We start from the raw sequence: 23,370 nt of genomic DNA on the forward strand, positions 1-23,370 counted from the left end.
CGTCAATGCGTTGTTGGCCGTGCCCATCAGATTGTAGCTAATGAAGGTTTGGGCGAACCTCAGGACCCTGTCCTCGATATGGTGAGCCTTCGAAAAACTAGTTTTAAATTGACCCACCCTCGGGTGAGTCAAGAATTCCCATGCGCTCTGCGCTTTGAAACCTGGTGTGAACTTTGGTGGGCCAACCATTCTCTCGTTCCATAATCCTTCGTCATCTTCTGTACGCGTCAGCAGACCCATTCGTAAAGTCCACTCACGGATGCTCATCACATGTTCTTCATTGAAAAGCCGGAAGTTGATGGAATTGGCATCCAAGTCAGTGGTGGACTTAAACCGAAAAGTCGAGAAAAATTCCTGTGCCAAGTCTATCGGAACCTCAAGGGTGCTATATTTTAGCAACCAGTCAAAACTGATTGCCTCTATATACCCCCCGAAACTCGTCATTGCTTGAGATCCCCTTAAGCTCGGCCGAATCGTACATCTTCCCTGATTTAGCATACTTCCCCACGACACTCTTCTCCGTATATATTGCTGTGCGTTTTGGGTCTGCGAACTTCTTCATCTCGTTCAGCAGTTCTTTAGTGATCCAGATTTCTTTCGGCTCAAAGTTGAGCTCCACTTCTTGTGCTTCTTCGGATTAACTGGACCCCTCAGGGCTTTCGGACTCAGCAGCGTACGGTACCTTAGCAGGTGGAGTGAGAGAGTGTTCAACGGGCTTTCCTTTTGCTTTCTTGGTCGAGGAAGGAGCAATCTGTTTTCCTTTCCTCTTTCTATCCACTGCCTGGCGGCGCTCCTCCTTGTCGCTCTCCTCATCGTTAAGACTAGGAGAGATTACCTGCTCAGGGGCTGCAATTTCTAGACCCATCGACCCTTCTTCCGTCTGTTGGACGATTTCATCTATCTCATCAAGTAGGCTCCGGCGAGCTTGCCTCCTTGCTTCTCTTGCGTTAACCGGTGAATCGGTCCCTTCGGGGACATCAGTCAGGTCCACTATCAAATTCATCCCGTCGCCGACGGGTTCCTGTACATTTCCAGAAACGAGGGCTTCTCCCTCTTCACTCAGTAAAGGGGTTGCCCCCGTGATGTAAATAGGGGTTTCTGTCCCCTTCAAACCATCTCTAACGTAGGCTTTGGCACCCACCGCTTGTACATGGGTTTCCCCCTTAACAAACTCCTCCAAAACAGGGGTTTCCCCCTCTGTACGACTATCAGTAACAGCAGAAAGATCCACACCCTCAGATTCAGGTAGGGATTCTCTCTCAACAAAATCCATAGTGGCAAACACAGGATTTACCCCCTCAGAAACGACAACCACTTTACCCTCTACCTCTAAAACAGGGATTTCCCCCTCAGTAACAGAACCTAACCTGGGTTCACTTACGGCCAACAATTCCAACCCCGCGGTCAGATCTGCTTCTTCTTCACGAGTTTCCGCGGCGGATGTTGAAACGGCTGGTACGGATTTCCCCATCACAGATGCGAACATGGCGAACGCCTCCACAGCTTTTTCTGGCCCCCCAAATTTTTGTAGTAGGTCAGCCATGAATGCCGCCACATTAGAATCTGCGGATCCTGAAGTGTTTCCGGTATTCTGCTTGTTATCCATGAAGAATTTTGTAGAAATTTTGACAAAAACTTGGACAGAAATTTTCTTGGATTAGGGTTAGAGAAAGAAAACCTAGAGAGAAATTTGGGGAATTCTGGATATAGAGAGAGAGTGAGTAAGGAAAAATAAAAGGAGAACACGGTTATTAGCCGATAGGTATGGGAGAGGACGGTTTTGCAGGCAGTTGGCAGGCATGACGCTAGCGACTGTACGCCTCCCCATAAAGGTGTCCGTTTAGTTTTTTTTTTTTTTTTGAAATCCTAACCGGTGCCAATTCCCTCCAATGTTTTGCTCCTCAACTCCCTGCCCCAGTAGATACTCTCTGCAGAACTACACATAAAAAAAGAATCAAACTAGAAAAATGAAACGCTAGACCCCCCAGGTCTAGGATATGACAATATCAAAAACATTCCCAAGGAGTCTGGTATTTCAAAAATATTTTTGGAAGATTATTTTTTTCTGATTTGTTTGGGTTTTCTTGATTTAAGGAAAACAATTAAATATTTACAAATTGTGTTCAAGTGTTCTCACGATTCCTAGGTCAGGTCATGGTAAAACTTCTTGGATACTGGACCTAGGAAGTCCTTAAGAACACTCTCTTCCTAGACCGATCAGGCGATATCAGGGAGTGCGCGTAGTGGCATTTCGTCCACTACACACAGCTCCGAGTTATCCCTAAATACCTTCACACGATGACCGTTGACAAGAAAAGGAGTTGAGTTTGAAGCACTTCCCTAGATCTCTACTGCTATATTTGCACGAAGACTCACAATAGTGTATGGTCCAGTCCATTTGGACTTCAGCTTACCAGGCATTAACTTGAGCCGGGATTGGAACAGGAGAACTTTCTGCCCAACTTGCAGTTCCTTGGTCCGGAGATTCTTATCATGCCAAAGCTTGGTCTTTTCTTTGTACCACATCGCTGATTCGTAAGACTCAAGCCTCAATTCTTCCAACTCCTGGAGCTGCAGTTTCCTCTCTCCCTCACAGGCTTGAGGATTCATATTAATCTCCTTGACTGCCCAGTACGCCCTATGCTCAATTCCCACCGGCAAGTGACACATCTTGCCGAATACTAACCTGTAAGAAGACATTCCAATGGGCGTTTTATATGCTGTTCTGTATGCCCATAGTGCGTCATCAAGTCTCTTACTCCAGTCCTTCCTTGACGGATTAACCGTCTTTTCCAGAATCGCTTTGATTTCCCTGTTTGATATTTCAGCTTGCCCATTTGATTGAAGATGATATGGTGTTGAAAGGCGATGGTGAACTCCGTACTTTCTCATTAGAGCTTCAATAGTCCGGTTACGGAAATACGTCCCATTATCAGATATTATAGCTCTGGGCACTCTGTACCTGTTAAAGATGTTAGCTCTAAGAAATTTCGCTACCTCTTTGGCTTCACACGATGTGGTCGCCTTGTCCTCTATCCACTTTGAAACATAATCAACTGCCACAAGTATGTATGTGTTCTCGTATGAAGACGGAAATGGACCCATGAAATCCATTCCCCAGACATCAAAGATCTCACACACAATCACTGGAACTTGTGGCATTTCGTCTCTTCTGGAGATTCCACCAGTCTGTTGACACTTCTCACAATTCTGACAGAATTCGAACGCATCCTTATGCAATGTAGGCCAGTAAAATCCACTATCTAACACCTTCCTTGCGGTCTTCCTAGGTCCAAAGTGACCTCCACAAGCTAGGGTATGGCAATGATTCAGCACATCCCTCTGTTCCCACTCCGGAATACACCTCCGGATTATTTGGTCGGCTCCCATTCGCCACAAATACGGGTCATCCCAGAAATAGTACTTAGCCTCGCTCTTCAATTTCATCTTCTGGGCCCGGGAGATTACTTGGGAACTGGGCACCTCTCCAGTGACTAAGTAATTTGCCAGGTCAGCGAACCATGGCTCATCGTTTTGATGACATTTCCCTTTTTCGGCTTCCCCTAGACCTGTTAACGCCATAATCTCTTCCCAGCTGATAGGTCGAGGAAATTCTTTCACATAGTACAAATGTTCCTCGGGGAATGCATCCGGTATTGCTTCCTCGGTCTCCCCTTGAAATATCCTACTCAGATGATCGGCCACCTTATTTTCTATCCCCTTTTTATCTCTGACTTCCCAATCGAATTCCTGCAAAAGCAACACCCAACGGATTAATCTCGGTTTGGATTCTTTCTTCGCCAACAGGTACTTTATAGCCGCGTGGTCGGTGAAGACTATCACCCTCGACCCAAGCAAGTACGGGCGAAATTTCTCAAATGAGTACACTACCGCCAGCATTTCCTTTTCAGTAGTGTCATAATTTCTCTAAGCCTGATTCAGCGTTTTTGAAGCATAAAAGATCACATAGCTTTTCCCATCGACTCTTTGACCTAGCACCGCTCCCACGGCATAGTCGCTTGCGTCACACATAATTTCAAAGGGTAGATTCCAGTCGGGCGCTCTAATAATGGGAGCAGATACTAGCCTATCCTTCAACAACTGAAAAGCCTTTTTGCACTCCTCATCAAAGACAAAATCAACATCGTTATGCAACAGGTGAGTGAGTGGTTGAGCAATTCTCGCAAAATCCTTTATAAACCTCCTATAAAATCCTGCATGCCCTAGGAATCCTCTCACCTCTTTCTGATTCGTCGGGCAAGGCAGTTTTGAGATAACATCGATTTTTGCTTGATCTACCTGTATGCTTCTTTCCGATACCACATGCCCTAGGACAATTCCTTCGGGGACCATAAAGTGGCATTTCTCGAAATTCAAAACCAAGTGCTTCTCCTGACACCTCCTCAGCACTACATCCAAACTTGCCAAACACGAGTAAAATGAATTTCCGTGCACAGTGAAGTCATCCATAAAAATCTCGATGCAATCCTCCAGGAGATCCGAGAAGATACTCATCATACACCGCTGAAAGGTGCCTGGCGCATTGCACAGACCAAACGACATCCGTCTATAAGCATACGTTCCAAAGGGACACGTGAAAGTTGTCTTCTCCTGGTCCTCGGGATCCACATAGATTTGAAAATACCCACTATATCCATCCAGGAAGCAGAAATATTGCTTGCCCGCCAACCTCTCCAACATCTGGTAAATGAAAGGTAACGGGAAGTGATCCTTCTTAGTAGCCTCGTTCAGCTTCCGGTAGTCAATACACATCCTCCACCCAGTAACAAGTCGAGTGGGGACCAACTCATTTTTATCATTCTTAACCACCTGTATTCCTGACTTCTTTGGTACCATATGTACTGGACTAACCCATTCACTGTCTGGTATGGAATATATGATTCCTAGGGATAGCAGCTTCAATACTTCCTTCAGCACTTCTTCCCTCATGTTCGGATTCAACTTGCGTTGCGGGTCCCTGCAGGCCTTTGCTCCTTCTTCTAGACGAATGTGATGCATGCACATATCTGTAGTGATTCCAACCAAGTCAGAGAGTGTCCACCCAATAGCCTTCTTGTGTCTCCGGATCACATTCAGCAATTTCACTTCTTGTCCCTCGGTCAAGCCACATAAGGTGCCTTCCTTGATCTAGCTAGCTTCGTGTTCGCACAAAATTCCAGAATCGCTTCAGCTAGCTCATCATCTGATAACTCACTCGTGTTCATTGCTTGACACCAACTAGCTACTTCTCTATCAATGGCATGACTTATCTCGGAATTCTCGATCTGTTCCTGCATTAATTCGGTCTCAAGATATTCCTGGACCAAGGGGTTAATAACATCCATAGCATGCAGATTTTCAACGTCAAGAGGTTTCTTCATTTCCTTATCTACACTGAATGTATATTTCTCCCCATTATAGTCAAGCCAAATTGTTCCATCAAAAACATCAATGATAGTCTTGGCGGTACGTAGGAAGGGTCTCCCTAAAAGTACTCCGCCAGATTCTGCAGATTCATTATCGCTCATTCTAATCACATGGAAATCAGCTGGGTACAAGAAGTTATGTACCTTGACTATCACATTCTCAAGTACCCCTTCAGGACAAATGCATGACCTGTCTGCTAATTGGATCACAACTTTCGTGTCCACCATGCCTACCCCTACTAACTTCTTGTATATAGACTGTGGTAACACATTTATGGATGCACCTAAATCGCACATAGCATGCTCGGTTTTTACATCACCAATAGAGATGGGTAAGGTAAACATACCTGGATCATTACATTTCGAAGGCATCCTCCGCTTTTGAATCACTGCAGAGACGTTCTCGCCTATCAAAATTTTTCCACTGGGTCTAGCCTTCCCAGCTATAAATTCCTTGATGAACTTGCTAAACACCGGCAATTTCAAGGCCTGTAAAAATGGTAGATTAATCTCCAATTTCCCGAAAATATCCATAAAGTCCACCGGTTCTTCCTTCTTCTTCTTGGCTTCCCCCCGACTTGGGAAAGGCTTCAGTCGCTTCCCTGCTCCTGTAGAGCTTTCAGCTAAGAATTCTCCAGTTTCCTCCCTTACTGCCTCGTTCTCCAACTCCGGCTCTGGATCGAGGAAAAAAGGCTCAGCTAACCTTGGCAAGGGTTTCTCCAAATCCCCTGTCTTAAGATAATCCTTGACCCAGGAAGTTCCTCCCTCCAAGTTCCTAGGCCTAGGAATTGTATCCTCGTCCTTGCCTTCCTTGGGGCTTGTCGCTTCTTTCGTTCTTACCACTGGCCCATCATATCCTTTCCCGGATCTCAAGGTAATCTGACTTATATTCGCTCTATCCGGTGGCCTTACGGAGGCGGGAATCTTCCCTTCATTTCCCCTCATATCACTCAAAGAAGTGGCTATCTGGGATAACTGCTTGGCCAGCATATCCATTGCTGCCTTTTGCTCCAGTTGAGCTTCTTGAAGCTTGTGCACTACGTCATTGTTTGATTGCAGGTTGTTTTGCATATGCTGCTGAGAACTGATGAGATTGTGCACCATATCATCGATACTCTTTGGTGATTTCGATGGCTGACTGGGCCCTGGACCTATGCTCAGAGTCGGTCCACTCACTTGCCCCTGACGAGTGTTTCCTTGACCTCCTGAAGAATTGTTGTATTGATTTCCTTGACCCTGGTAATTGTTCTGAAAATTCCTTTGGTGCGGTGGTACATAAGAGTTCCCTTGACTGTTCTGATTTCTGTTTCCCCAGCTCGAGTGGTCTCCTTGGTTCCGATTGATCTAGCTGCCCTGCCCCTCTTGATTCCTTCCTGACCAGTTACCTTGTCTTTCGGGCTGAGGTGCAAATTGCTGATTTTGTTGTGGTGCCGGCTGATTCTGCTCATTGTCAGTCCATCTGAAATTTGGATGGTTCCTCCAGGGCGCATCTCTCTGTCTCCCTGGATTCCAACTCCCATCGGGATTCCAACTTCCCATTGAATTGACCTGGGCCTGATAATCTCCTTCCTGGGTCCCGTAATATTGCTGAATTTGATTATCTCCTGGACCAGGAGATTTCTCCTTCCCTTGTGAAGCCAGTGGAATCGTCTTTTCAATCGCATTCAAAAGAGCTTTCTCGAGCCTATCAATTCTTGCTTCTACTTTGTCATCTTCTTGCTCTCTTACAGCATGCACCGATCCTCCCCTCACTGCATTCCTAGGGTTATCGTATGCTTTTTTAGCGTCGATCAACTTCCCCAAGATTTCTCTTGCCTCACTTCCTCTTTTTCTTGTGAAATTCCCTCCACTCGAGGAATTCATTAGGTCCTTTGACTCAGGAGTTGCCCCTTCGTAAAACAGAGAGTAGGTCTCTGCCTCTCTCATTCGGTGGTTCGGGCATGCATCCAACAACCCCTTGAATCTCGACCAATACTGACTCAGCGATTCATCGTAATCCTGCTTACACTCTAGTATTTCTTTTGTCAGTGCATTCGTCTTGTTGGATGGAAAGAAATAATCTAAGAATTCCAACTTGAAGTCCCTCCATGTGCGGATAGAATCTGGGGGCAACCTCAATAACCACGTATTAGCTTCCCCCTTCAAGGTAAATGGAATTGCACGTAGGCGATAATCCTCCTCTGTTGTATCATTCGGCCTCTTCTGAATACCACACAACTTACTGAATTCATTTAGGAACTCATACGGACACTCATTCCTACGCCCAGAGAACGTTGGCAAGATGCCAAGTACGTTTGTCTTGATCTCAATAGTCCTCTGGCGTGGATTCATCACTATTGCTTGAGCTGGTTCTCCATCTAAATGGGAAGTGAGCGAATCGATCTCTGGATCTGGATCTACTACTTGCGCCATGACTACTTCATCTGCTTCCCCTGTTTCTGACTCTGTTTCTGATTCGGGTGGTGACTCTAGATCTTCGCATCCTGACGACGTCCAAGATTCGTCGCTAGTAAATTCACTCGGAAACGGATCTCCCGTGGTCAACCTTGATTTGGTGGTCACAGTAGAGACTGTATCCTTTACCCGCCAGTTAAATTGGCCGTGCTTCCACCCTGATGAGTTGCTCCAGTAGGTAGATCTTGAGCCTCTGCTCATAAACTACAAATAAAAGAGAGAGAAAATAAATCAAAACTATTTACACCACTGGCTCTGAACACTAACACAAAGCACGCCATCCATCCCCGGCAACGGCGCCATTTGAAGTGCGTGCTCGCTAAGATATGACTCAGGAGCGGAGTGAGCAAGTGTGCACAGAGAAAGTTAATGCAGATGCTCGGTCAAGACACCACGCTTCTTAAATCCACTGGATCACTAGGTCCAGGAACTCAAGGAACACAGAGTGTTTCTATCGTTGGACACACTCGACTCCCCTTCAACAATTAAATCCCTCAACCCCAAATACTATGGATTAGTAAAGGGAAGCGGGGTCGATCCCACGAAGATGGATTCGTAAAGTAGTGCTTAGAGACTCTGGAAACAAGCGACTGCTGCCATGCAAAGGGTTGAGAATTTTACCTAACTCTAGTCCTAGGCACGAAATGTAAATGCTAGACCTAGGAAACTGTAAACACACTGACAGCAAACATCGTCATGACCACGAGGTATTAAAATCACTTCCTAGACCGTGTAAACGATTCACTAATTAAGACTAGACAGAGAGAATAAAAGCAGTGGCGACCATGACTCTAATATAGCAAGTACGGTAAAAGCTGCAAACAACCAACTCATGCCCTACCTAACAACGACATGCATTTTCCTAACCGACTCAAATACGTAAATGGAGAAAACAGAGCACATACCTAGATTCAAACAGAATATAGAAATCAGGACGCCGGAAACTTGCTACGAATCGGAAATACATTAGATCGACATAAACTAGGCGAAGCGAAATGAAAACACGTAAACTAGGCATGAAATTAAATCAACACTGCTCATATTCACGTCGAGTGCTTAATCCACTCCGGATCCAAGCCATCCGAACTCAACAACAATCAAAATCAACTTCATAACTCCGATTCTTACAGATCTGCTCCGATCAACTCCGAATTCCAACAATCACAGACAATCCTACAATATCAGCAAGACAAAACCCCGATTCATCCACAAACAAACTCCATTCTCCCAGATCCAACCACGAACCTGCAATAATCCATGAAAACAACCAACTCCAACAATTCCAACTCCAGCATTCAAGTAAACACAATCAACAAATAGAAATCAACACAATCAACATAAGCGAAAACGAAACTTGCATTAAGATAAGAGAAATATTCAGCAAAGAAACAGAGGACCGAGCTTCGAACATCGGAGCTCGGCGAAATCAGCAAAGTACGAAAACGGAAATTAAATTGTTTCTTCGCCCCACAGAAAGACGGTGTTACAACCCACAAATACTTCCGAGAAAACTAAACGTGAACCCCAGTGCGAACCCGAGATCCTCCGCGAATTAGAACCCAAGTGTGTGAAAAGTGAACTTAAGCTACAGGCTGTTAGCGAGGCCTCCAACCGAGAAGATCCCTACAGCTTGCATGCTTCTTCCTTTTATAGATGCGGACATAGCCTTCTAGAGTCTTCGTAGGAATCCCTATTCTACCCTTCAACTCCGAGGCTTCCTCCGTCAAGCAATTTTCTTCATAATGTCCACTCTTTCGCCAGTTTCCTAGGACCATGCAAGCGTCCTCTTCCTTTTCTGGATCTAGCGAAAACCTTCACACACCTGGCTTTAAACATGCGTTAGACCCAGCGTTTTCACGAAATAAAATCCCTAGACCGATGCATGAAATTAGCCTTATCAAATATCAATTAGGGTATTAATATTAATTAACAACAAAGTACTTATAATTAACTTTTGAAAAATATCTTAAAACTTTAAATGCATATAACTATCTTGATTTAAATTATTTTTTCGCACTAACATATATCAATTAAAGATAATTTTATAAGGAAACAAGATCCAATATGTTTCGATGTCAAAATTTGATAAAATTTTCGTAAATATTCATAAATTTCGTGAATAGCTTTATATCAATACACATTACATAGTATGTCAATATAATGCTTTTAAAATGTCAATATGAAATTGTATTGACATTGTCATGTCTTTGTGTTGATATATTTAATACACTATATTGATATTGTTTTCTTAAACCCTAAATTGATAGTTGTTATTATCTTTTTAATATTAAAAAAATGATAAACGAAATTACACGTGACAATTTATAGACCATTAAATCTTTAAAATCTTATGGTCTCAAATTAGTTGTAGTTAGCAATTAAAAGATGAGTTAGCAATTTGATCACATCCCATCCAACTCAACTATCAAACATGCTTTTAGGCGGTATCTTGCCTATAATAATATACCATGAGTTTTTGTATTTCCATATATGTCCCTTAAGTTAAACTCCTCCGTCCCAATGAATATGACTCAGTTTCTCTTTTTCATCAATCCTAATAAAGATGACCATTTTTTATAATAAAAATATTTTTATCTTTATTTTAATCTTTATCCACTTAACACACAAAATAACGCATAAAATAATGTTGCTTAAGAAACGACTCCTCTTCCTTGGAACGAAAAGAGTACAATCATTTAATATTTTCTTATTTATTGAAATATGATACTCTCTCCATCTCATAGAAATAAACCATATTTTTTAGTCTGTCCCATAAAAATAGTCCATATACATTTATCGTAATCTTTTTCTCCCTTCTGTTTTACTTTATCATTTATGGAACTCACCATCTGCTATACCATTTCAGCTATTTTTCCTCCTACTCTCTTACTTTATCAATTACACATTAAAATTCGTTCAAATCCTAAATGACCTATTTCTGAACGGAGGGTGTATTATATACTTACTATTTATTGATAGTTAATCTTTAAAATAAGTTTTAGCTGTTTTCTACACCACACATACCTACTCACCAGATAGTAACTCCACTATTAGTAATTCTGCATTCAAACCAGTGAAAGTAAAGAATATACTTAAAGAGGTTTGTTTATACACCAAAGAATTGTTGAAATAGGTTCCCACAAACAACCATAATTTAGACCCACAAAAAGAAAAAGAAAAAACATAGAGTAATTGTAATACTGAAACTGCCTTGGCACGTATAAGACTAAGCTTGTTCCTCCTATCAGTAATGGCTGCAGTCCACCTACACTTTGAGGCTACACCTGAGCAGTTCCTTCCGTAAATTTAGGATCCTCACATCGGTACTTACCATCGGTCCAATCCCAAATCCCCTCGGATCAGCAAACACGTTTTCCAGCAGTTGATTGCGTGCTGGAACTGGGCTCTCGTAAGCAAACTCAACAGAGTCTTCGATGATTTCATCAATCTTCTTGTCTATGGCCTTCAGCTCTGCTTCGCTTGCCAAGTTGTTTTCGAACAGATACTTTTTCAATGCGGTGATGGGGTCTCTTGTCGCATAATGAGCCTTCTCAGCTGTCAAGATACACAAATATTAGTCATAGGACGATGTTCGACTAGGATGAGGCAGTGGTTACAGAATCTACTGATGGTCAGCGACCATCACGTATAAGCATCACTTATCAGGGATGAACAACGTATCAAAAGAATAAGCAAGTATTCCCTCTGTCCCACCGGAGATGGCCCGCTTTCCTTTTTAATTTATCCCACTTAAGATGACTCATTACTAAAAATAGAAACCACTTTACCTCTACTTTATTCCTTCTCTCTTACTTTATTATCTCCACCTAACACACAAAATAAAACTTCATAAAATACCTTGCGGCCCAAGGAATGGGTCATCTTCCTTGGATGGAGGGAGTATAACCACTTCAATATCAAGCTCACAGATTTTATCAAGAGAAGGCTTCATTCTACCATAATTAGTGAAACACATTGCTTTTCATCTGATCAGAATGTTCATTTACTTGAAGATTACATGTTTCTAACTAATTCTCATACACCATGTTTGGAACAAATGAAATTCTTCAAGCTAGATGCACAGAGGTGAATGTCAAGGATTACTCAATTGTTTTTCTAAAGCACACCAATATTGAGGTAAATAATGTAGAACAATACAATTAGGATGAGAGTTGAAAATGTTCCAAAATGCTCACCAGGGTCACGTAGCTCATCGGGATCAGCCAAGGAGTGTCCTCTGAACCTATAGGTCTCGCACTCAACCAAAGTCGGACCCTTGCCTCTTCTAGCCCTACCAATAGCCTCCTGTGCAACCTCCATTACCTTCAAAACATCCATACCATCAACATGAACACCGGGCATTCCAAATGCTGGACCTTTCTTCCATATCTGAGGATCTGAGGTGGACCTCAAATGGGACATCCCGATAGCCCACAAGTTGTTCTCAACAACAAACACAATAGGAAGCTTCCACAACGCAGCCATGTTCAAGCATTCAAAGAACTGGCCGTTATTGCAGGTCCCGTCTCCAAAAAATGCCAAAGTCACCTCATCACAATCCTCCTTCAGGACTTCTCTCTTGTACTTGCTAGTAAAGGCAGCCCCCGTTGCAACAGGAATTCCTTCACCAATGAAGGCAAATCCACCGAGAACGTTGTGCTCCTTGGAGAACATGTGCATTGAGCCACCCTTGCCCCTGCAGCAACCGGTGGTCTTGCCAAAGAGCTCGCTCATAACCTGGCGGGCAGGCACACCTTCGGTCAATGCATGTACGTGATCACAGTAAGTACTGACCACACAATCTTCCTGCTTCAAGAGCTTGATAAAGCCAGTCGACACGGCCTCCTGACCGTTGTACAAATGGACAAAACCAAACATTTTGCCCCTGTAGTACATCTGGGCACACATATCCTCAAAGGCTCTCCCCAGAATCATGTCCTCATACAATACCAATCCCTCTTCTTTTTCTTTTGTGATCAGCTGCATATTAACACATACTTCAAATTATCCCTTTGCATACAAAGAAAAACAAATTTCCTTGAAACCCCTCCAATGTTTCTTTATACAAAATACACGGGACTGATTTATTCATAACCTATCTCAGGTAAACAAATACTCCCTCCGTCCACGATTAATTGACACAAATTTCCTTTTCCGTCCGTCCATAATTAATCGACACCCTAACTTTTTACTATTTTTGGTAATGGACCCCACATTGCATTAACTTATCACACACATTTTATATAAACTAATATATAAAAATAGAAGTCATATTCCACTAACTTTTTAAACTCACTTTATACTATAATCTTTATACTATAATCCTTGTGTCCCACTCTAAGTGGAGCATTTCTAATTCGGTACGAGATTTTATGTAGTGTTGTTTTGAGAGTAAATTGCAAAAAATAAAGTTTCTATATTTAGAAATGTGGCATTCAGAGTGTCATCTTCAAAAGGAAAATGTGTCACTTAGAGTGTGACAGAGGGAGTATTTCTTAAAACTCGTGCTAAGTCAAAAGGGCTCAATTAATCGTGGATGGAGTGAGTAATACCAACAATAATAAAATTAAATAAAAATTAAACGGATGTTCTTTCAGTCACAGACTCTATTAATAAGAGCACAAGCACAATCAATGGTAATGACAAATCACATTAGGTTAACTAATCCAACAATAGAAAAACAAACATAAAGGGGTAATTCTTTTGTTGTTCTAGAGTATAATTAACGTTCCATAAGTGTACTGGACTTTTTTTTTGTTCCTGCTTTCGGAGAGATCCGTCTCCCTTTTATGAAACACATGACGGAGATGCGTCTTTGGGTAACACGCATGAGTGAGATGCGTTGTTTATTTTTTATTTTTTTTAAAGACGCATAAGCATCATGCGTCATAGGGAGAGACGCATCTTCCACATGCGTCGCCTTTTTTTAAATATTTTATTAGACGACGCATGACCGTCATGCGTCTTAGGGAGAGACGCATGAGGCTCATGCGTCTCTAATGTTAAACAAAACAGGCGCGAGGCGAATCAGTAGCTCACATTCTGCGCGAGAGAAAGAGGCAGGCGCAAACTTAGGTGATTTCTTGGCAATTCCGACGATTTCCCGTCATATTTCGGTAAGTTTCCTTCAATATTTCAACATTCCTCCCTTATTTGTTGTTTATTTGCATATTATTAGGGTTTCTAATAAATTTATCTTAAACTTACTAAATTAGGATTTATAGAAAAAATTGTCTCTAAATTAGTTTGTATATATTTTTGCAAAAATCATGCAAGTATTTGTGAGTTTATATTGGGGTAATAGAATAGTTCAACTTCCTCAAGTGGGTATTTGTTATGATCCTCCTCGTGCGAGAGCCTCCATCGTATTGAATTCGTGTGTTTCATTCTCTGAATTAGTTGCAATGATATGTGCTAAGATAATAATAGATTCATATCAACACTCCATCGAAATATCATGGAGGCATCGTCTCTTTGGTACCAATACGAGTTATATATGTACTGGGGTTGACAGTGATGAAAGTGTGATGTTTATGTTCAATGAGGCTCTAAATTCTACTCGTTATATTGAATTATTTGTTGAGTATTCGTCTGTTGGAAATTTTGAAATCTCAGCGGTTGTTGATTATGGTGTTGGATCATCTGTGAGGGCTGAACATATGAGCTTTGATTATGGTATGAATGAGCAAGTAGATATTGCAGATGCTGCTGTTGTAGGAATGAATAATCAAGTGAATGTGCAAGAGCATATTGATGTTGATGTTGTACGAAGAGACCTTGATCCACCATTGTCGTCATCATCATCTGATGCTATTTTAAGTGATGATTCTTCAGGTGATATTTCTAGTGATGAGGAGATAGTGTGTAAACCCGTCGTGCAAGGTGAACAACCACTTCCAGAATACGTTCACATTGGGTTGAAATATTTTCACAGACTACCGAGTGGTCCTTCTGAGGTACCTGATATTGGTAATGATCACAGTACTATGTACTGGGATGAAGCACACCCGTATCGGATTAATGCGGTAACAAAATTTGATAGCAAGCTGCATGTGAAGACTGCTATTACTATGTGGAGTCTGAGGCAACACCGACAATTTAGGGTGGTTGAGAACAAATTAAGAAGGTGGCATGCCGTATACAAATATCCAGCAGGGAGGACAGAAGATGGGGTAGCTATTATCAGCAAGACTGACGCTAAAAAAATGAATGAATGTTCGTGGGAAATAACCTAAGATGCCTAAACAAATAAATATTTAAATATATACCTGGCGCCACATGGCGTATATGGCTCGTGCACGAGTGCTCCTATGAACGACGACCTCAATGTGGGCATTCTTTCCCACGCCCATAGCTGCAGAAGCATCATAGGTCCGCCCAACTCTTTCCTCTTATCCATGGAAGTCTCGCACAGGTAATGATACAGGTACGACAAAGCCGTACTTCCCCAACTAATATTCTGCACCTCGTCTGGATCCTCAAATGCATTCAACCACATAAAAGGAACCTTACACCCCGTGGTGTCTGGTAGAATGAGACCTGCTAACAAAATTAGGGCATGGATACGTGCCATTTGGATGTATGCATATGTAGGTAGGTCACCACCCAAAGGTATCCTCGTCTGGTTGATCAGAGGGGTCATCAACAAACCGTCTTGCTTTGTCTCTGTGTTTGTATCAGGTATCCATCCCAACAAATCTCGGCACTTGCTAGGCCAATCGGGATATCCGACATGATGGTCACGTCCTGTGAAAACGCGACCGTCCGCTCTCAAGCCCCAAATGGCTTGCACATCTTCCAAGGTCATCGTCGCCTCTCCAATTGGTAGATGAAAAGTGTGCGTCTCCGGCCTCCAACGCTCAATCAAAGCCGTGATAAGCTCATTGTCGACCTTCATCGACTTCCCACAATCCATCACGCCTTTGAAACCAAATAGGTCAAGCCAATACCTCACATTCTCATGCATGTCCACATCTCATGTCTTACTTTCCAGCCTTCGAACTTTGAAAACTTGTGTTGTGCCATCTTTCAATAGTTTATTTGAAATGTGTTTTTTTTTTAAGATATAGCACTGACGGATCTTCTGGTCCATATAATAACTGTCCGCTAGAACTTGAAGTTTTCATCTAATCTAATAACATATTCACAAAACAACATTTACAAACTCACATTTCAAATACAAATAACATATAAATTCAAATCATCATCAAAACAACAAAACATTATAAACCAAATGATTCACTCCTAATCTATTGAATACTATATATTAGAAACTCCAATTCATCACAATTCATGATTTATAAGGCCTAATTTACATATAACTACTAAATTAGAAGGTTAAATTACAAGATACATTTCAACCCCTACTCTCTTCTCCAATAACAACCAAAATCGCAACACCAAGCATTTCAAACATATCAAAAACTATACAATAGAATGAATTTCACCAATAAAATCCATTACAACTAACAAAACAACAAAACATCAGCCAAATTTGAAAATTTTCTTATAAACCATAATTTACAAAATTGAGAGAAATCTACATTAAATATGCAAATAACCAACAAATAAGGGAGGAATGTTGAAAGATTGAAGGAAACTTACCGGAATATGACGGGAATTCGCCAAGAAATTGCTGAAATCGCTGAGTTGCGCCTGCTCTGTTGTTTCTGCTCGCGTCTGCTCTTTCTCTCTCGCGTCTGCCCTCTGTCGCGTCTGGCCCGTCTGATTTATGCAAATTAGAGATGCATGAGCCTCATGCGTCTTTCCCTAAGACGCATGACGGTCATGCGACGTCTATAAAATAAAATAAAAAAACAATCGACGCATGATGGAGATGCGTCTCTCCCTAAGACGCATGACGCTAATGCGTCTTTAAAAAAACGAAAAATTGAAAGCCGCATGAGAGTCATGCGTCTTTCTGTAAAACGCATCTCCATCATGCGTTTCATTAACGGGAGATGCATGACCCTCATGCGGCTCTCCCAAAGCCGAAACAAAAAAAAGTCTAGTACACTTATGGAACGTTAATTATACTCTAGAACAACAAAAGAATTACCCCAAACATAAATACTCAAATCAACAAGGATCACGAGTCCTGCGCAGATATTAGATTCACGACTAAATTTTAATTATCACACTACACTACATTGATGGAATACAGTATCTATTGCAAAATGCACACAACAATGTTAAGGGAAAATCGAAAAATTTACCAGATTAGCGACGGAGGAGGTGGACTTGAGCTTTTTCTCCTTCACAACATCGGAGGAAACTGCGACGACGACGCCGGATCGGCGGGTAGCAGGCGAAATCGCGGAGCTATTAGTAGAGAGTATGTCACGACCGCCCTTTAGGGTTAATAAAAGCGGGCGATCGTGATTAAAAGGACTTAATGAACAGACATAGAAGACTAGGGTTTCAATAAAAGTCTGACCAAAAATTTAAGTTTAATAAATAAAAAGACTAAAGGTTTAGCATTTATTCAAAAGATAATAAGTTTTCAAACATCCCAACAAACAGTTTCATAGTTAAATAAAAAAAATAGTAAAGAAAATATCACAGCGGAAGCATCCAAGAGAAGAGTGAAGTCATGTGTGAAGACACAACGACACTCGGAGTTTCAAAACAAACATTGTATATTATTAATTCTGCTCAACACCACCAACCGCCCGTCGCCGCTCAACCTGCACATAGGGAAAACACATGCAGGGCTGAGTACTATAAAAATACTCAGTGGCTCATGCCGAAAACATTTTAAATAAGAGTATATGTTATCATGCCATACGTAAATAATCATCGGGGTTTGAGTTTTAGAAAGGCCTGAGGCACCCAAAATATTTTCCATTGTTCAAAATAGCGACTGCCCAGTCATTTTCCCATAGACGTCAACCATATCTGCCAATACATGACTTGGAATGTGGCCACAAACTAAGCCACTAGACCGGCCAGCCCGTATGCTAGCACACAGTCTACCATAGGTGTACACTAATCCACGTAGGGTTTGCGAGGATCCGAATTCGATTTATATAATAGTGGCAAAAGCCACATCAGATAGGCACGTTAAAACAAATCGCAGCATGATAATCATAGAAATTTTCATCAATAAAGCATTTAGGACATCGTCCTTATTTAAAAGAGAGCCCACCTCGACCGTTTAGAATCTCAAGTACTGCTTTTTCTTTGTTATCACACTTCGCGCACGCGTTATCACCTTTAGATGGTGTGTATTACCAATTAGTCACAAACATTGACTTAATATTATGCATGCCCCCGACGGTTCCCTTTTCCCCATCAACATATGGAAATCACATCATAGCATACATCTTTGAATAACACATCACTTCATCATAGAGTGGTTCTTTAACCCATATATAAATCATGTATATCACTTATAACATAACAATCTAGTCATCTTGTAAAGATAAAAATCTGGTAGAACTGTGCAACCATTTTGTAAAAATTATTAAATATTCACCCGACTTCCGTTGGGGCTAAAACTTTACCACAATGCAGTAGACTCATCAAATAACTTCCAGTTTAAATTTCATATCAAAATACCCCTTTTTGGTTGGTCAATTCGAAAATGTAACCTACTGGTCGAGAAAATATTTTCTAGCAGAATTGCGCAGTCAAATTCACAAATTCACCACAAATTCATCTTTTATCCAAAAGGGTTGAAATTCACACACAACACAGAAGACATCATGAAGTTTGCTCAGGAAAAAAAATCGATCGAAACGGAGTTCATTTGGTCGGTCAAATATGTGTCGGAACCTACTATCCGAACTCACAGTTTTTTTTCATGCTTTTAAATCCAAATTAGGGTTTTATCCCTATTCATTCAAACACAATCTTCTCATTCTTTGAACACACAAACATGCTTAAAAGAGTCATCACCCTCATGCTTTCATAACATCACACATCATTCACCAAAGATTCATTTAAATTCATACAATTTCATTCAAAACGCATACACACATACAAACACAAATTCCCACCGATTAAACCCTTAGATTTGAATTTCCTACACTCTCTACATGCATGAGGGAGTCAAGGAATGTTTAGATGGAGAGGAATGAAGAATGGAGGTTTGATTTTACCTTCTTTGGACGAAACAAACGGTAGGAACGAATATAATTCTCGATTCTTCAACAAACCCTTGGCAATTCGAAAGGATCTTGAGTAGAGTAGAAGAACAAGTGGGAGATGTGGAGGGGAAGAAAATGGCGTGAGGGAGAGAGTGGAGTAGGCGTGTGGTTAGTGGGGCTAGGGTTAGGGGGTTTTGGGTTATCCCTATTTATAGAGTTGGAAAATACAATATTTCCCAATTAATTCAAGATTTGGGGGAATAATTGAAATAAAGATTTGAGAGATTTGAGGAGATTTGATGGGAGGAAATGGCGTGAATATTGAGGGAGAAGTAAGAAGGGTTTTCGAAAATCATGGTTATTTAATTAGCCATGATTTAATTTGGTATTTCCACAGAGCAGAGTAAAATAATACGAAGCAGAAAATTAATGAAAATCCTCCCAAATAATATGGTAGTAGGCGTGTGGAATATTCTTCCCACAAGGAATAATTTCTAAATCTTTAATAAAATAAAGTAGGGAAAGATTTGCTAGGACATTCCAATTAAAACATGGAAAGAAATAATTAAGGGATCAAAATAAATAATGAATAATCTCCTCCTCCCAAAAATTAGGAGATTTCGAAATCTCCCTTAGGAAAAATAATAGGGGTCGATTTTTATCACGAAGCAATAAGATGATTAGGCTTTGGATTTAATTTGGATAACTATCCCAAAACAATTAATTAAATCCAAGAAAAAGAATTTCCTCTCCAATAATTAATAGTGGTCGAAATTTTCTCCATAAAAGGGCAAGGTAATTATTTATGATCCTAATTAAATCTCACCCCCCTTAAAATATAATTCACCGCAATATATATTTCATTCCACGTCAATTAATTTAAGTCACGTCATAAAATCAACGGATTTGACTCGGTCAAATCAAAATTAGGTCACCAAAGCAAACACATAACAGTTCGTCATTTAATTGCGGCAATCAAAGTAATAAATACAATCGTCTTAGGGTTCGAAAATTAGGGTTCGAAAAGTGGGGCGTTACATCCTACCACTCTTAAAAGAAATTTCATCCCGAAATTTGGTACTCTCATGGGAAGAGTTCTGGGTATAACTCCATCATCTTGTCCTCGAGCTCCCACGTGGCTTCTTCATGCCCGTGGTTTCTCCAATGTACTTTCACGTAAGCAACTGGTTTATTTCTCACATTTTGGACCTTTCGGTCTAATATCGTTTGGGGTCTCTCTTCGTAGCTCAAGTCCGGGTTCAACGCGATTCCCTTGTAGTGAATCACGTGCTTCGGGTCAAACACATATTTTCGCAATTGCGACACGTGAAAGACGTGCATGCATGTTTCACAGGGCTTGGCGGTAGCGCCAATAGGTACGCAACAAGTCCTACTCCTTATAGAATTTCACAAGGCCCGATAAATCGTGGTCTCAACTTTCCCTTGACACCAAAACGCGTTATCCTTTTCGACAGGGATACTTTGAGGGAAACTTTGTCGTCGGTTTGAAATTGCAGTCGGTTCGCCGGACATCCGCGTAGGATTTTTTTTTTGTCCTGAGCTTCTTTGATCTTTTTGCAAATTTGTCTAACAATTTTAATCATTTGTTTAACTGCATCAGGTCCAAGTACTCTTCGTTCGCCAACTTCGTCCCAATAGAGCGGCGATCTACGCTTTCTTCCATACAAGGCTTCGTACAACGCCATGGGTATCGTTGCTTGGAAACTGTTGTTGTAAGCGAATTCGATTAGCGGTAGCACTGATTCCCAACTTCCTCCGCGGTCGAGCACCACGGTTCTCAACATGTCCTCTAGAGTTTGGATCGCCCTCTCGGATTGTCCATCGGTCTACGGGTGAAGCGTCGTGCTAAAATTCAATCGAGATCCAAGCTCGCGTTGCAGAGTCATCCAAAATCTTGAAGTGAACTTCGGGTCATGGTCAGACGTGATCCTCACTGGGACTCCATGTAGTCGCACTATTTCCTTTATATAAATTTGAGCTAGCTTGTTTGATCCATAGGTTATGGGTATTAGTATGAAGTGTGCACTCTTGGTGAGTCGGTCTATAATCACCCATATGGCAGTATTCCCTCTTTGCGTCTTTGGCAATGCTGTCACAAAATCCATGGCGATGTGCTCCCATTTCCACTCGGGAATTTCTAGTGGTTGCAACTTCCCGTACGGTCGTTGATGTAGAGCCTTCACCTGTTGGCAGGCTAAGCAGCGCTCCACGAAGGCCGCTATATCCCTCTTCATACCATTCCACCAAAAGGACTTCTTTAAGTCTTGGTACATCTTCGTACTTCCTGGGTGGGCGGTGTAAGGAGTCTCGTGCGCTTCGCTCATCACTTCATTTTTGAGCTCCTCATTGTCCGGCATGCATAGTCTTCCTTTGAAGGTAAGAGCGTTGTCACCTTCTTCACTAAAGTTTCCAGATTCGCCGGTTCGCACCTCTACGCGTATTTCCTCTAGTTTCGCATCCATCCGTTGTGCTTCAACAATTCTCGACCTTAGATCAGGTTCAACAACTAAAGTGGCGATTCGCCCTTCCACCGTTTCAGGTGCTCTCACTACCTCCAAACGCATCTTGCTAAATTCACGCATCAAGCTTTCTTCTTTGGTGAGAAAAGTGGCCAGTTGGGGATGGCTCTTCCGGCTCAAGGCATCTGCCACTACATTTGCCTTGCCGGGGTGGTAATTGATGCCGCAATCGTAGTCCTTCACCAATTCGAGCCATCTTCGTTGTTGCATGTTTAAATCCTTTTGCTCGAAAAAGTATTTCAGGCTTTTGTGGTCCGTAAAGATTTCACATCGTACCCCGTAGAGATGATGCCTCCAAATCTTTAGGGCGTGTACAACCGCTGCTAGCTCCAAGTCGTGGGTTGGATAGTTCAACTCGTGTGGCCTCAATTGTCGTGATGCGTATGCAATCACTTTGTTGTTTTGCATCAAAACACACCCATGTCCCGCTTTCGAAGCGTCGGTGTAGACCACGTAGCTCATTCCGGGCTCTGGCACAGCCAAGATTGGTGCAGTGGTCAGTTCCTCCTTCAAAAGTTGAAAGCTTGCCTCACACTCCGGGGTCCAATTGACTTTTACCCCCTTCTTGAGTTGTTGGGTCATTGGCCTCGCTATCTTGGAGAATCCTTCTATAAACCTTCGGTAATATCCTGCCAAACCCAGGAAACTTCGAATTTCGTTTGGTGTCGAAGGTGCCTTCCATTGTTGTACCGCCTCAACCTTGGCGGGATCCACTCGGATTCCTTCTGCCGACACAATGTGACCTAGAAAGTTGACTTCTTTCAGCCAAAACTCACACTTGCTGAATTTGGCGTATAGCTTCTCAGTCCTCAATGTCTCCAAGGTGATTCACAGATGCTCCTCGTGCTCTTTCTCATTCTTCGAGTAAACAAGTACGTCATCTATGAAGACCAAGACGAATTTATCCAAGTATGGGTGGAATACTCGCTTCATCAAATCCATGAATACTGCGGGTGCATTTGTCAATCCGAACGGCATTACAACGAACTCGTAGTGATCATATCTTGTGCGAAAAGCGGTCTTTGGTATGTCTTCCCTTCGGACCCTCAATTGGTGGTATCTGGACCTCAAGTCCATCTTGGAGAACACACCGGCTCCTCGGAGTTGATCGAATAGGTCATCTATTCTCGGCAGTGGATACTTGTTCTTGAGGGTCATCTTGTTCAACTCTCTATAGTCGATACACATCCTCATCGACCCATCCTTCTTCTTGACAAAAAGCACAGGAGCACCCCACGGTGAGACACTGGGTCTAATGAAACCCAGGTCCATAAGCTCTTGAAGTTGTATCTTGAGTTCCTCTAACTCTTTAGGCGCCATTCGGTATGGTTCCTTGGACATAGGCGCCGACCCTGGCTCTAGGTCGATTGTAAACTCCAACTGTCGATCTGGCGGTGGTCCAGGCAAAGCTTCGGGGAACACGTCTGGAAATTCTCGTATGACGGCAACATCTTCCACTTTCCTTTCTCCTTTCTCCTCTCCTTGTAGATAGACAAGATAAGCAGGACGCCCTTTTCTCACCATCGTACTAGCTTGAAGCGCGGAGATGATAGACGTTCGCCAGTTCATCGAGATTCCATAGTATATGGTGGGTTCCTCCCCCGGGGCTTGCAGAGATATTTGTCTCTCCTTGCAACGAATCGTAGAAAAATTTGCAGCTAGCCAATCCATTCCCAAAATTATGTCAATATCCCCCATTGCCATGACTTGTAGGTTGTGAGCGACTAGTTTAAGTTCTCCCATAACAAATTCTACGTTCGGGCATGTTCGAGGGATTTCTATTGTCCTTCCCACTGGTGAGGACACCATCATCGTATGTTCAGATTTGTAAGCAGGCAAACTTAAGGTGTCCACACATAA

The 23,370-nt window shown here is 42.0% G+C and overlaps 1 pseudogene; it reads right to left on the reverse strand.

Annotated features, from left to right (window-relative positions):
- Positions 1 to 11,158: 11,158 nt before the first annotated feature.
- The window catches only part of LOC121808500, a 38,863-nt pseudogene continuing 26,651 nt past the window's right edge, over positions 11,159 to 23,370 (reverse strand).

Source organism: Salvia splendens, chromosome 6, assembly GCF_004379255.2.
Source record: "Salvia splendens isolate huo1 chromosome 6, SspV2, whole genome shotgun sequence".
NCBI classification, from domain to species: Eukaryota; Viridiplantae; Streptophyta; class Magnoliopsida; order Lamiales; family Lamiaceae; genus Salvia; species Salvia splendens.